Source organism: Callorhinus ursinus, unplaced genomic scaffold (assembly GCF_003265705.2).
Source record: "Callorhinus ursinus isolate GAN/ISIS: 27379988/994484 unplaced genomic scaffold, GSC_fseal_2.0 scaffold4, whole genome shotgun sequence".
Classification (NCBI taxonomy): Eukaryota; Metazoa; Chordata; class Mammalia; order Carnivora; family Otariidae; genus Callorhinus; species Callorhinus ursinus.
In genome coordinates, this window is record NW_027397066.1 from 57,436,518 (window position 1) to 57,448,377 (window position 11,860).

Sequence of the window (11,860 nt, forward strand, 5' to 3'; positions counted from 1 at the left end):
AGGTGAGTGGGGAGGATGGGTAAAGTAGGGGGAGGGGATGAAGCGTACACTCATCTTGATGAGCACTGAGTAACGTATAGAATTGTTGAATCACTATTTTGTACACAGGAAATCAGTGTAACTACCAGAGAAGTTATTGTTTATCCCCATTCTTACAGGTATAAAAACTGGAACTTAGAGACATCAAGTAACTTATACAGCCAAACTCAAAGTAAGCTCTGAATGGGATATAGGTCCATGTTTTCCAAAGCCTATGCTCTTTTATCAGCTCATACTTCCATAATGGAGCTTCCTTAAATGTTCCAACATCATACATATTTCTTACCTCTCAGTATTTCTTATAATTACCTAGTAGCAGCAGAGTAACCAGAAAGATGTGTTTTCTCACCAAAATTGCAGGGGAGAGAACACAATGATAAACAATGCATAATTAATCTCAGATGAATCTAATATTTTACTTAGAATACATTTTTTAGGCCATTTTTTTCCATATAGTAATTTTACCTCTGACAAAGACTACTAAGGGAATAAAGAAATAAAAACAAAGAAAGTGAAAACACTAATTCAAAAAGATAGATGCACACCTATGTTTACTGCAGCATTATTTACAATAGCCAAGATATGGAAGCAGCCCAAGTGTCCATTGACAGATGAAAGGATAAAGAAGCAGTGTGTGTGTGTGTGTGTGTGTGTGTGTGTGTGTGTGTGTGTGTACATACACACACACACACAATGGAATACTTATTCAGCCATAAAAATCTTGCCATTTACAACATGGATGGATCTAGAGTGTATAATGCTAGTCTGTCAAAGAAAGACAAATACCATGTGATTTCACTCATATATGGAATTTAAGAAACAAAACAAAACAAAACAAAAAAGAGATAAACAAAAGAACAGACTCTTCACTATAGAGAATAAACTGGTTGTTACCAGAGGGGAGGTGAAGGGGGCTGGGTGAAATAGGTGAAGGGGATTAAGAGTACACTCATCATGATGAGCACTGAGTGATGCATAGAATTGTTCAATCACTATACTGTACACCTGAAACGAATATCACACTGTCCATTAATTGGAATTTAAAAAATTTAATTAAAAAATGAGTTTTCTATCAAAAGAAAGCTGATACAAAACTAAAATTTGTTTCTTATGTTAAAAAGAAAATGTTTTAGGATTATTGGTCTTTTTTTTAAGATTTTATTTATTTATTTGGGAGGGAGAGAGAACAGAGGGAGAGCAAGAGGGAGAAGCAGACTCCCTGCTGAGCAAGAAGACTGACACGGGACTTGATCCCAGGACCCTGAGATCACGACCAGAGCCAAAGGCAGAGGGGTTAACTGACTGAGCCACCCAGGCGCCCCCTAGGATTACTGGTCTTTTTTTACAGGAAATTACAAACAAACGTTTTTCTTTACCTTCTATGTAATCTACCTGGAAAAACAAAGATTCTGTTTTGTCTTTATTAGGCCTTTGATTACTTACTGGAAAAAAACTGAATCTATTCAATATTAGAAGAACTAAGACTTTTTAACAACTAGTTAACTTTCTGAATTTGCCTATGATGCCTTTAAATGCCACCTTGGTTAAATGGATAACTAAGTATTGTTTCATAATGACCAGTGATCCTATTTAATCAAATGTCCAGATCTTTTGGTATTTGTTGATACACTTCCCAAAATCAAATTCTGAAATAAAGTCTTTTTTTTTTTAAGATTTTATTTATTTATTTGACAGAGAGAGAGACACAGCGAGAGAGGGAACACAAGCAGGGGGAGCAGGAGAGGGAGAAGCAGACTCCCTGCCGAGCAGGGAGCCCGACATGGGGCTCGATCCCAGGACCCTAGGATCACGACCCGAGCCGAAGGCAGACGCTTAACAACTGAGCCACCCAGGTGCCCCTGAAATAAAGTCTTATAACTTCAAAAAGGGTCCCTGGAACAAGTCAAAGGATTTGTTCTCCTCATAAAAGAGAGATACTAAATAGATGTATTTGATATGTTAAATTACATGGGAAACATTGTCAAATAATTGATGCTAAACCTTCCTAGATTATATTTGTAGAAATAAATACTAAAATAAGCATTCTAGAAATTGTAGGGAACTCCTAAAAATCTGATCTGTCCTGGTATGTTATCCTTTATAATTCTAGTTATTATCTCGAAGTGCTGTATGTCACAGAAATAACCAAATTTCCTTGTCAATTGCATATTTAAACATTGTGAAAAAAATAAAAAATAAAAAACCCTTTTCAGAGTTCTTGTTTGCTGGTTAATCTCCTAAACTAAAAATAATGTTATTGCTCATTCAAGGCAGTTTGGTATAAAGGGCACAGACTGGATTTGTAGGCCCTGGGATTTTAACTCTGCAACTTGCCACCTGTATAATTACAGGAAATTTTCTAAGCTATTATAGGACTTATTTTCCTTATTGATGAAAGAGAAAAAACACATCACATTATTTATAGCAAATAACACAGGATTTCATATATACAGAAAACTGACTATTACCAGTATAAGCAACAATTAATTTCCAGATATTTGAGTTTGAATGTACATAAGTAACAACTTATTATTTCAGCCCAAGGACCAGAGACATTAGTGCAAAGATAGTCTATCAATATTTAAAAGCCTTAAGTAGGCTTACTGGAACATAAGTAAATGTTTTCCAGTCTTAAGTACTTAAAATCGATCATGTTCCGATTACAGCATATCTCATCTTGCAATGTTCAAAAAAAATTTATCTTTCTTTTTATGAAATTTCAGTTTTTCTGAAGGAAATGATGCTTTGTATGTTTTTTTTTTTTTTGGACTGATTGCATTGCACTCTGTTATTACTCATGAGTAATAGGAAGTGTATGTGCCATTAGATAAATATTCCAAAGCACTCTTTATGAAGACAATTTTGAGGGAGGCTGGACAATTACAAGTCATCTCCAAGTTTTATTACTCCAGCAGACATATTACTGCATAAGCATTTTAATATAAATTTTAAGTTATAGAAGTAAACTTTACATTGAACTACCAGAAATAAAGCCACATGAATTACTCTAATTTTGTGATTTAAAAATTCTAAAAACAAATACCCAGTCTCTTGAAGGGAAAAATAAAATTGTAGATCCTGAGAAAATATTTTCTAATTTTAAGGATATACAATTTTATCCTCTCAGAGAGTCACGGAATATAGGAATCCAAAGGAAGCTTAGACAGCAAGTATGTCCTTATAACTCCAAAAAATTTCACTCAGTCTTAAAAACATCCAAGCTGGTGTGAAATAGTTTACTAGCCTGAATCTCGGAGCTAAAACACCTGTATCCTTTGGGAGAAAAAGGTTTTATTTTGAAGAAGAGTAAAGCAATAAGCAAAGATAAATTCTATAGATGAGGGAAGACAGAAACAGCAAGAGGATAACGTAGAAACATTCCCCTCAAGAGAAATTTAGAAAGCTAAGGATTTCCTTGACTATAATTAAGGCTTTGCATATGGAGCACCTGTTCCTGGGATTGCAGAGTAACTTGCAGAGCAGACAGTCTTCAGTTAGGCACTGGGAGTCCACTTCCTCAGCACTGGATCTATTACTTCTGCATCTTTAGCCTGCTAGTCGCCCCTTTTGTGGGGATAGAGCCTTACGCAGCTCTGAGTTGACTAGTCTTGTCTTGTCCTTTCTATGGTACTGCTCCGCTCTAGCTGGGCTGCATGGAAGAAGTCTCTAGTTCCGGAAAGGACAGCAGGAGAAAAGTTCAGGGCCATCGTCTAATTCTGGGTTGGAAATCCCACTCGTTTCTCTATTCCTGTCATTGAGAGTCCTTGAAAACAATGAATAAATGGAGGTTGGTCCTTAGCAATGACATATACTAGTGTGTGATTTCTTCCTTCTCCTGCCATTAGTCAGCTGCCTAATGGTCACTGTGAATTAAGTAAATAAACACTCTGATCACCTAATATGTGTGAGGAACTATACCAGATTCTGGAGATTAAAAAATACAGAAAACACAGAGCTGTCTCCAGGCAGCTCGGAGTTTAGTGGATCCCAGAAAATAGGCATGCTTTATCTTCTGATATAATAGCTGTAGGGCAATAGGGGAAATGCATCCAAGTGAATTAAGCAAAGAATAACAACCCAGAGAAGGTAGAACCCAGAATGTCCAACTCAGCCTGAAGGAGATAAAGACATTTGCACTGAAGGAGTGACATTGAACCCAATGCTCAGAAGTGCAAAGAGGCAGAAGTGGCAGAGGGGTAAACAGGCATAACAGCATTAAGTTGGACATAGGACAGCTGGAAAGGAACCTGGTATGTTCAGGCAAGAAGGAAATTGTGGCAGGAAGAAGGAGCAATTAGTGTGAGAAAGGAAACTGGAACCAGATTCAAATGGTATTCTATAACCAGCTAAGACCTATAATAGGTCTTCCTAGTAGAGTCTCTTCTTCTTCCTCTGTTTTCCTCTTATTTTCATACATTCCATCTTTGGTTTTCCTCCAGCCTTCTTTCCTTTTCTTCAACTTGAGATCTTTTCAGAGAAAAGCATGGCTACATTTAATCACAGCACTGTTTGCTTTTGGCCTTCTCAGAGAATGGATTTGATTAAGTAAAAATACACTTGCTGGGGCGCCTGGGTGGCTCAGTCATTAAGCGTCTGCCTTCGACTCAGGTCATGATCCCAGGATCCTGGGATGGAGCCTGACATCGGGCTCCCTGCTTGGTGGGAAGGCTGCTTCTCCCTCCCCCACTCCCCCTGCTTGTGTTCCCTCTTTCGCGGTGTCTCTCTCTGTCAAATAAATAAAATCTTTCAAAAAAAAAAAAAATACACTTGCTGCCTTTGCACAGCCATTGGCAATAAACCCCTTCTCAATTGGAGTGTGTGCTGTATTTGGCTACGCGGCAGCTGGTCACCACGGTCTGAACCAATTGAGGATGATATATTTCATCAATGAGCTGAGCTCAAATAAGAGAAACCATACTGGTTTTCCTGATGAGCTCCAGACTCAGTCTGTGGACTCCTTTTTCCCTGTGCTTCGAGAGGGTCTCTATAGCAGGTCCCACAGCCTTTCTGGTCATTCTCAGTTAGTAAATAACCTATTTTTCTGGGCATTGAAATTTTAATCCAGTGAAGTACAATTTTAAAACCCTCATAAACGGCTCACCTTGTAGCTCATGTGCACTCAAGGCAGAGAAATATATACCGAGCAGCAGGGGCCTCTTCATTTCTCCTTCCCTCTCCTGCCAGTGGCTGTTTGCGGCTCCTCCAGGATCATTGAGCCTGGAGAAATAGCCACGTTAGTGATGGAGAACAGGTAGGGAAACAGAAAATGTCCTACTTGATGGGTGAAAATTTCTTCCAGCGATCTGGTTTTATGTGCCTTGTGTGTGACAGCCATATAGTTAGCAAGTAGCTAATTCATTCTCACCTAGAATATACATGACCATTCCCTAGCTGCAGGATGGCCTCATCCCACTGGCCACTTTTACACTTGGTTTCCGCATTCAGTCCTGCATACCTAGCCTTCCTCATACTGGGGTCACTTGGTAGGACTGCTCCGGGGAGGGAGGAGACCTCTTCAGCATGACACTACTCAAGAGATATGTGTTGAATCAAATGGAAACAGATAGCTTTCATACAAAACTTGCTGTTACAAACTTATGTTTATGGACCAAAAGGACATTTTGAGAAGAAAAAATATCCATGCTCCTGCCTTCAGGAATTTATGCTTGCTGTTCTCTTTGCTTCTAAGACTCTTCCTTGGAACTGCATGGCTTGCTCCCTTACCTTTTAAGAAATAGTCCCACTTAGAGCCAGGTTTTCCCTGGAAGACATCAAAGCTGAATTCTAGGTTTCATTATGGCTATTCTAACCAGCTAAAGTTACTAAAGCACTAGGAGCTTGGAGGCATCCTGGTATGCCAGACTTTGACAGGACCTAATTGAAGACCCTTTCCCAACCAATGTCCTGTGGACATATTCCCTCCTCTCCAGAGTAATAGTTTTCAATCTTCTACAAGCATGTCCATCACGACCGTCCTGTGGTAGAACCATAATAAGGAGCACTCGACAGATATTGGTTGAACAAATAACTGAAACAATGTAAACCAAGTTTTCCCTCGTACCCACAAATGTCAAGTGTTTTCATGACAGGTTGTAATTCAAAGAGTAAATTGGGAAGGAAAGGGATGCCTGGGTGGCTCAGTCATTAAGCATCTGCCTTCAGCTCAGGTCATAATCCCAGGGTCCTGGGATTGAGACCCACATTGGGTTCTCTGTTTGGCGGGAAGCCTACTTCTCCCTCTCCCACTCCCCCTGCTTGTGTTCCCTCTCTCGCTGTGTCTCTCTCTGTCAAATAAATAAATAAAAATCTTTAAAAAAAAATTGGGAAGGAAAATAATGATGTTGATTTTAAATTAGATTGCGAAAAGTGTTTACAAATTTTTGACAGATTTTGTGATGATGTAGATATTCTCTCTCTGATACCATTATCATGTAAGAAGCATAATAGAGCTTTCCAAAGAATCATACAAGTAACCCAATTTACTATTTACCACTACAATTTGATGAAATGAAAAGGTACAAATTTGTACTAAAACACTAAAAGGGATCTTTGTTTTAAAATATTGTACTTAGCAGAGAATCTGTAACAGAACAAGCTGAGCTAATTTACATTGGCAATTATGTTGAATGTAGTTCATTCAAAATTATACACAGAGCACTGTGTGTATATTTGCATACATGTTTTTCTGTAAAATTCCCAAATGTCTACTGGTGTCTCAGCTTGAGGAAAACATTTTCAACAGAGATATCAAAACTTCCCAGGTTGAAAAAAATCTATTGGTTTTAGGCTTTAATGTGAGCTTACCACATTTGCTTTCTGACTTCCATCCAAATATCTACAACCCCCCTTTTGAAAACACATTTTTGATCAGTCCATTCTCCTACTTAATGATTAATGATAATTTCCCCAGCATCTACATAATAAAGCCCAAGGTCTGAACACATTCAAATGTACAAGGCAACCCTCAATCCATCAGTAACCTACTCTGCAAAGCTCACCTCTTACTATTTCTTTCCATGTACCAGATTAGCCTAGCCCCGAAGCCTACAAACTTTTTTCTCACATGCCTGCATTTTTGCTCATGATGTGGTCTTTGTTAATAAATAAATAAGCAAAAAATGATTTTAAAAAGTTTTTAAAAAATACCAGAACACATGAGAGCTGGTAATTCTAAAATAATCTCGCTATTTTATAGATGAAATTGAAAGGGTCAGAAAAGATCCTCCATGCACAATTGCCATAGAATTTATCAATTTTACTGCCATTGACTGCTCTTGCCCAATTATCTAGAGGCAAACTTTCCACATGCGCACTGCCTGTCATCCTTCTCATCCATTCAAGGACTGTCTCTTGTGATCATCTGCCTCTCTCTTCACACATCATAAATTCCCCACCTCATTCTTTGCTGGACTGTCTTGAGAATCAAACATACTGTATAATCTGCAATCCTTAAAAATACCACACACAAACTTTCTCCTGATTTCTCATCTCTTTCCAGGTCCCTCTGCTTCTCTTTACAGCAAAATCCTCAAGAGGTTTGTTAAAGTGAGTGTGTCTCCACTTTCTCTACTCATTCTCTGTGAAGATTCCGTCAGTCAGTCTTTCACCTCCACCACTCCATCAAAAGTGCTCCAGTCAAGGTCCAGTCAAGGTCACCACTGACCACCATGTTGCTGCCCAATGGCCCATGATCAGGCCTTATTTATTATCAGTAGCATTACTGCCAGTTGATCATTCCTTCCTCCTGAAAACACTTTTTCTACTTAGCTTTTAATTATTACTCCCAAGGAGTTTATCTCCTCCCTTACTCGAAATACATTCCCATTGTCCTTTCTGGCACTTCTCTCCTGTTGGAGACCAGGAACTCACTTTCTTTCTTTCTTTCTTTTTTTTTTCTTTTCTGAGACTTCAATTTCATACGCCAGACAACAGAAAATCCACATAGCAATTAAGAGCATTATATGGTAGACCTATGGAGGTGATGTGATTGGATGTGATTAGAAGATTATTCCATTTATTTCCATTTATATGGAAGTAACAGACAAAAGCCCAATCCAGGAAAAAGGAAGAACTTTTTACTTGTTTTGAGATGGTCTTAACTGACATGGAGAGAGAAATACTTGAAAGCTTATAGAGAGAAAAACCCATAACACTGAGAGATTGAAAGGCAGTGGGAGGAAAAAAACAGAATAATTTAAGATAATGGTTCTTTTGATAAGCTAATCCAATACGGTTTGAAAGATTTTTCACTTTATACCTTTACATACATAAAACAACAATTGGGGCAAACGATTTGTAGGGGAAAATCCCACAGTCAAGTAGAATCATAGTACCAAATTAAATATGCCTTGGCTTACTGGGGTTTGTGGAAGAAACAGGTTGAAATGTTTTTTGTAGATGATGCTGCAGGCAAGTTGGGTTGAAAGGGGAAGAAACATACTTTCATAGAAGCCCACATTGCCTTTTCTTTGAAAAAAAATAAATGCACATTGGATATTGTTACTAGCGCTGTCATTTTCAGCAGGTGGTATGTCCCCTCACTGTGTTATCTGGGCTGTCTTCAGTGAACACCTGCCAGAGCTCCCGGACAAGACATGAAAGGGCCTTAGCTACTCTTTCCTCGGTTATCAGGGGCGGGGGGGGGGGGAGATGGGGGGAACTAATTAGAAGCTGTCCTGCATCAGTTCTCAATTTTGGGCATAGAGTGGAAGAGGTCAGCCTGACATAAAGTACTGTGTTACTGACAAAGGAGAAAGTGAAGATGGAAGGGGCTTGGAGAAGGAGTGGGGTCACCTGTCAATGCAGAGAGGAAGTCAGGTATGACTTTTGAAATACAGCCTAATAGGGGTATCGGGCAGTTTTCTAAAACCACTATTCATCTGTTTTATCGCATTTGCAAAGCGTACTAAATCTGACATCTATTGATAGCTCTGTCTCCAAGTTAGAGAATGAAGAAACAGACCAGCCTTTGCATTGTTCCCCATTGCTTCCAGAGACGGCAGTTTTCCGCTGACTCTCCCTTTTTTGTGAGTCTGCATCTATTGAGTTCTGTTCGATTTCTGGTTCAGCCCTTGGCTCAGTATCCCTTCGCTTCCCTTCAAACTTGGATGCCAGTGCACATACAGCCGCACGGAAAAGGATTCCTTTTCGTTATGAGTATACTCTGGGCACACGTGCTTTGGATTTATGCCAATGCTTCTAACAGCAGCCCGATCATATCCGTCCCCTCAAAATCCAGTTCGATCTGAAGTCTTTGCTGAGAAATCCAGAAATAAATGATCCTTCCATGTTTTGGATTATGACAGCATGTTTTCTGAGCGGCAGGTATACCAGATCCGTCATCTGCTGTCATCCACTGTTTCCTAATGGTCCCGTGAGTTTTCTTGTTTCCCTAGTGAAAATAAGTTTGATTTCATGCTTTTGTTTTAAATGCTTTTGGCTCTACCCCATGCTGAACATACAGCAGGGACTCAACAGGTGCTGGGTTGAATTATGCATTCTGACTGATTTCAGAAGAGAATCTGGTAAAATCACAGAAATGCACACTTCTCTGTGCATAACTCTCTGGGATGTTTTCTTCAGAGTGTCCTTGTATCTGTTGTTGTGAAAGAGGGGAACTGAGAATTAGGGTTTCTGTGGCACAAAATTTTGAATTTTTCTAGGGTGAGGTTCAAGAGGTGTCATATGAGCACAAGAGGTTAGAAGAACTCTGATTTCACATAGAAAACATTGTATGGATATGAAGGACCTTGAAATTATGACCTCAAAGTGGCAAAGTCAAAGGCTGCTCTGACTGGCAGACCTGAGCCAAGGGCTGCTCACGGAATTCAGTGCGGGGCATAAGTGAGCAAACCTGGGGCAAAGAGAGAGGGAGTTTCCTATGGGGCTCTCCGATCAAGGTCAATGCTGTATAACCTGTGTGCCAAGAAAGATTATAGATGAAGAGAGGAGTGAGAAAATTGGGCCACCTCTTGATCATCCAGACTTATCCCAGTGCTCAAAATAAAGTAGACTGATATATGGGAACTGCTAGTTGCTGGCCTATGATTCCTGCCAACTCCAGAACTTTATCTTTTGTCCTTGAGAATCTAATAAACCCCAAAGAACACTAATGTCAAGTAGATTGATGGTCTTACGGATTTATATGGACACATAAAGACAAATCCTTATGTCTACAGCATTTACCATTTCAAGGAAGGGAAAACCTGAATTTGATCTCTAAATAATTTTGCAATTAATTTGCTATCATTTAATATGCTTGGGAAGCTGATGTAACATGTAGCATGAAATAAGGATGTGTGATACATATTTTAAAAATTGAACATATTTTAAGTACTTAAAGTTTTTCGAGAAACAGTTCTGATTATCTTCCTTGTATCTCATAATGACATTAAAATTTTAATACAGAACATGCAAAAAGCAATAAATGTATAGCATTGCTGAGAACAGGAGATTGTAATCAGCATATCAAGTACTTTTTGCAAATATATGGAAAATGGGAAGTGGATAGAATCCCACTGATGGATAAACTACAAAAGAATACAGAACACACAGAGAGGAAGATTACAGAGAACCGAGGAACATTTTTCCTGAACAAGCAAGGTTTTCCAGTTCTGACAACCTACTCCTCACCTTTCATGCCCTCTCCTTCTACCACCAAATACAGAGGCATTTGCCTATAGGCTGGATTATAACTGTGGTATGTATATGCTGCTGACAAAAACAGAAACATAAACTGTTTTAGTTGTTAGTTTTAAATGTGTTGAAATAGGTCCTTTAAGATCAATGCCCTATAAATTCAAACATAAAATCAAATTTTTAAAAGAAACATAAAATTGATGGAATTGAGGTTTCCTAGCACATGCAATGACAACACGTCAAGGACCACAGAAGACAGACATACCTGTTTCCACTCTGTCCTGGATTTGCTACTACCTAGAAAGTCACTCGCACATCTTCTGAAACTATAGTTCCAAATGAATTTTTCTATACATCAGCCAAAATCCCTTGTTTTCCCTTTTCTCCAAATATGAACATGAGCAAAGCCGATCACAGGCATCAAGGAGGACCACATATGCTAAACCATCCCTTGCGAATACCTTAAGTTCTTTTGCTTATGGTACTTACTTAGGTCTGGCTTTGCTGTGTGTATAGCCCTATGGCTGTACTGCATGATGTTCTCAACCACTACAGGGGTAATTACAGAAAGACCACAAGGCCATCTGTTTGCTCCTCCTGTGCAGATCAATGTCTTATTCTCTCCTCCCTGAGAGAATCAGGGTAATTATAAATAATAGGAAAAATACTGCATACCATAATTTCTAATTAGTATACAAGCCTATAGTGCTTAGAACAGCTGGGAGAAAGGGAAGGGCATGACACTATCTGTTTTGCTTTGTGCTCATTTGCTGAACTGTTAGGTATCCTCAGACAACGTAGTCTTTTCATTCCCTGCTTTACCATTGGCTATATGCTTGGAGCCTTATGAGTATTTTTGTGAATTGCTTCCATTACGTCTTTGATGTCTCATCTATAAACAAACACCAAGGTGCCAGGCATCTTAATGCCACTAAAAGCAAAATTACCATGAGATAGTTTTATCCCATTTTATATTGTAAACTTAGCATTGTCTGTGATTTTTTTTATTCTCAGAAACTTTATGGATTTGTTACTGAATATTTAATAAACTTAAGTACCTAACATTTAATAAACTTAAGTACCTCAAGTTTTTCATCTTTGAAATGACAAAAGGAGCGGTTTTTCTACTATTTTTTCAACTGAAATATCACACCAACGTGTAAAACAAACAACAAAAATGGAA